Here is a 3,343-nt window from a genome sequence, read left to right as displayed (position 1 = left end):
TTGGCTTCCATTTTTATTTGAACAAGGCTTAATGAAATTTTAAAAGTATCAGCAAATATGTTGTCATAAGTTTTAAAAAGAAGACTTTGAATACATGTGGAAACAGTGATTGGTTGAATGAAGTTGTCTCTTAATGGTGGTTAGCAAAAGTTACGTTTAGGAGAAAGACCATGTTGAGTGTCAAGTTAAAATGCTTAGAAAATAATTTAAATCGGTGAAAAGTAGCGCTTAAAGAGAAAAGAGCGATGCAAGGCAAGGTTAAGATCTGATACTATAGCGTCTTGCTCCGATGTTCGTGCTAACAACCCAATTTGCGAAAATAAGATTTGTTTTGTTCTTAGGGAAAAAAAATGATACTGTGAATGTCTTTTCTTGGTTAGGGACTTAATAATTTCAGTTTGTAATTTAGATTTATTTTCAGGTTTATTTTGATGTAATTCAGAATGTAGTCCTGAATATTTCTAAAAAGCCCTATCTGCATGATTTTGTATTTAACACTTGCCAGGTGTTAAAGGAGAAGCTGCTGCCCGAGCATTCACACGCCACTGAAGGAGTCACACACAGACCACCTGAGTCTTAAACTGCTTGGACCAGGGTCCCTTCGCAGCGGGTGGCCCCAGTGAGCCAACGGGTGGCCCTTCCAACCCCTGGCACACACACACACGCTCCCTCCTTCCTCAGGCTCTACCCTAGGTTTCCCACAGGTTTCTCGGGTGTCAGATTTTATGAAAGTAATTAATTTAATGGAAAGGTACGGCAGCAGGGTCAGCCTGGGCTGGGTGCCTCCAAAAAGAGAGGCACCTCGAACAAAGAAATCCTTGGGCAATTATACCCTTGTGATTTCTACACCTGCCCCTCATGCGCTCTCCATGCATCTTTTAGACCAATGGTCATTTTTGGTCTGGGGTCCTCTAACACCTTATTAGATTCTCTCTCTGTGTCCAGGCAGGCAGGCTGTTGACTGCTCTTGTTGATTTGCAGTGTCTGCTGAGGGTTGGAGCCTCCTTATCTTCTGGTTTACGCTTCTTGTGCACCTGTGCTTGCTGGCAGAACATGGGGAACTGAAAAATCCCAGACTTGGGGAAAACACTACCAAAACATCAGTGTGTAACCAACATTTTCCTTAGACTAAAAGACTAAACATAGCACTGTACCAGCTGCTAGGAAAATTACTAAGTAAATGAACTGTATTGCAGCCTAAAGGCTTCAGCAAATCTAGCTACTCATGCTAAGTAAAGCTAAGCAAACAGCATAAATCAAACCGTATTATAACCCTAAGTAATTTATCCTAATTAAAGCTTACTTATTTAAGCTAAACAATTGATGTCTCTCAACACCAGGTAAAAACAGTTGTAAATCTATAGTTTGATTAATAAATGCAATCTCACTTGAGGTAATACGTCTAACTTTGATTAGGAGGAAATGGTCAGATTGTAGACCTTAGAATATCAGAATAACGAATGTTTTCTTCTAATGCCTTAAAATTTACGACCTTTGAGTACCTTTACACAAGGAAACATTCTTGATAATAGCTATGATTTTGATCACCTTACTACTTCATTTTCTACAACAGTTTTCCGTTTATAATATTAGTTTGTTCACAGCACTGGTGCTGTAGTTTGTTGTTTGTCTTTTTTTTTAAAAGGCTTGGTGTGGAATTTTGGGGTGATTTTTCAAATTACCTTCAGAGCCTGTTAAAACAAAATTGGTTTGATTAAAATAAATTTTACGATGGGCTGCTTTAGAACACTGCATTATTTCTGTTAATCTGTATGTCGTAAATATGTTGCAGGTAGCTTTGCCCTTTGATAATATTCTGCATTTAATATACTGTTCACAAAGAACACTTAATCAGCTTCTCAGAGGAAATTACAAATGTAAGGAAACATTTAAAAACATTTTTCTCCTAAATAATCCATTTTACTCAAAATATAGGATACTATAATAAAGTAATTGAGGTGCATGTTGTAGTCAAATTTATAAAATCAGACCCATTGTGTTAAAATAATATGTCATGTTATGAGAGAAGTAGTTCTGATCTCTTTAGCAGCCTCTATGAGCACGCACCTCTGAGCAATTTTTGTCATGCTTGGATGAGGTTGGCAGGATCCTCTTTTTGAAAGTGGACTTTGCAGACTTTTAAGCTCTTTTGCTTAACTGAATTTGCTTAGTTTATTTGAAATGGAATTAAGTTTTACAATAAGACTTTCCCTCTCCCCTTCCCTGTTGTGTTTGTCTGTAAGCTAACTATTGTTACTAAGGAGATCCAGTAATAATTTTAATGTTTCCCTCCCTGTTAATAATTTAAAGACTGAATAAAGCCTTATTGCATAAATAAGTACTAGAAATATAAGCTGGCTAATTGAGTAGGGAGTGTACTGTCCTTCCTGTCTCTTTTGTCCAGCTAACTTTTATCTGCTTCAGTAATATATGGTAAGTGAAAACTGTTTACTAAGAAAAAAACGTATTTTGTGACCATAAAGAGTTGCTTTTCCTTTTGTACCTTTTAGTATGTTAAATGTGTCATTTGTGGTTGAGAAGGAAACAGTTTTCTTTCCTTTCTTTACCCTGCAGTTCACAGTTACTGTAGTTTGCGAATATTCAAGTGTTCTCTATTACAATTTCATATATTGAATTTTTGAAAAGTTCATTTGCTCTTTGTAAATTGAATGCCCTTTGTAAAACATGCATTTTGAATTTTTTTCAGGTTCAAAAATAAAATTCTGCAATCACTATGTAAATATTGTAACAGACACCAAAATATGATTTTGGGGTAGGAAAAAAACTCTGATGAAAAATGACTTAAGTGTTCAGTTTTTGTGCTCTTCAAGAATTTTTTCTAAGAGGCAGTACTTTCATTTGTGTTCTGGGCTTTTTTTTTTTTGGTACAAAAAAAAGCTTTTGGACAAAACATGATTTGTGGACAAATATTTACAGACAGATCAATAATTTGTGTTGAGTTGTAAAAATGGGGGAGTGAGGGAAGTACAGGCAGTTGAATTCCTGGTTTTCTGTTCAATCCCAACACTATTTCATAAGGATAGGCTTTAAACAGTAGATGCTTTTTCAGTGTCCTTGCTTAGTTTAATTTTGACCTTCTTAATGTAACATGTTTCCTTTTTTCCCCAGCAATTCCAAAAGTCTTCCCAAAGAATAGAGGGTTTTGAAGGTGTTCTCAAAGCATAAGGGCCAGAGTAGTAAAATAAGTGTATGCCTGTATTTACATGCTGGTACCTCAACATGATGCATCTCTTGCATAGGAATACACTTCCTGAAACACTGTCTATAAAGTTGCCTTCCTGAAAGTATACTTCTTATCACTTTAAAAAAAAAAAAAAAAAAA

The sequence above is a fragment of the Larus michahellis genome, chromosome 2 (assembly GCF_964199755.1).
Source record: "Larus michahellis chromosome 2, bLarMic1.1, whole genome shotgun sequence".
NCBI lineage: Eukaryota > Metazoa > Chordata > Aves > Charadriiformes > Laridae > Larus > Larus michahellis.
Note: the sequence above shows the minus strand (reverse complement) of the source record.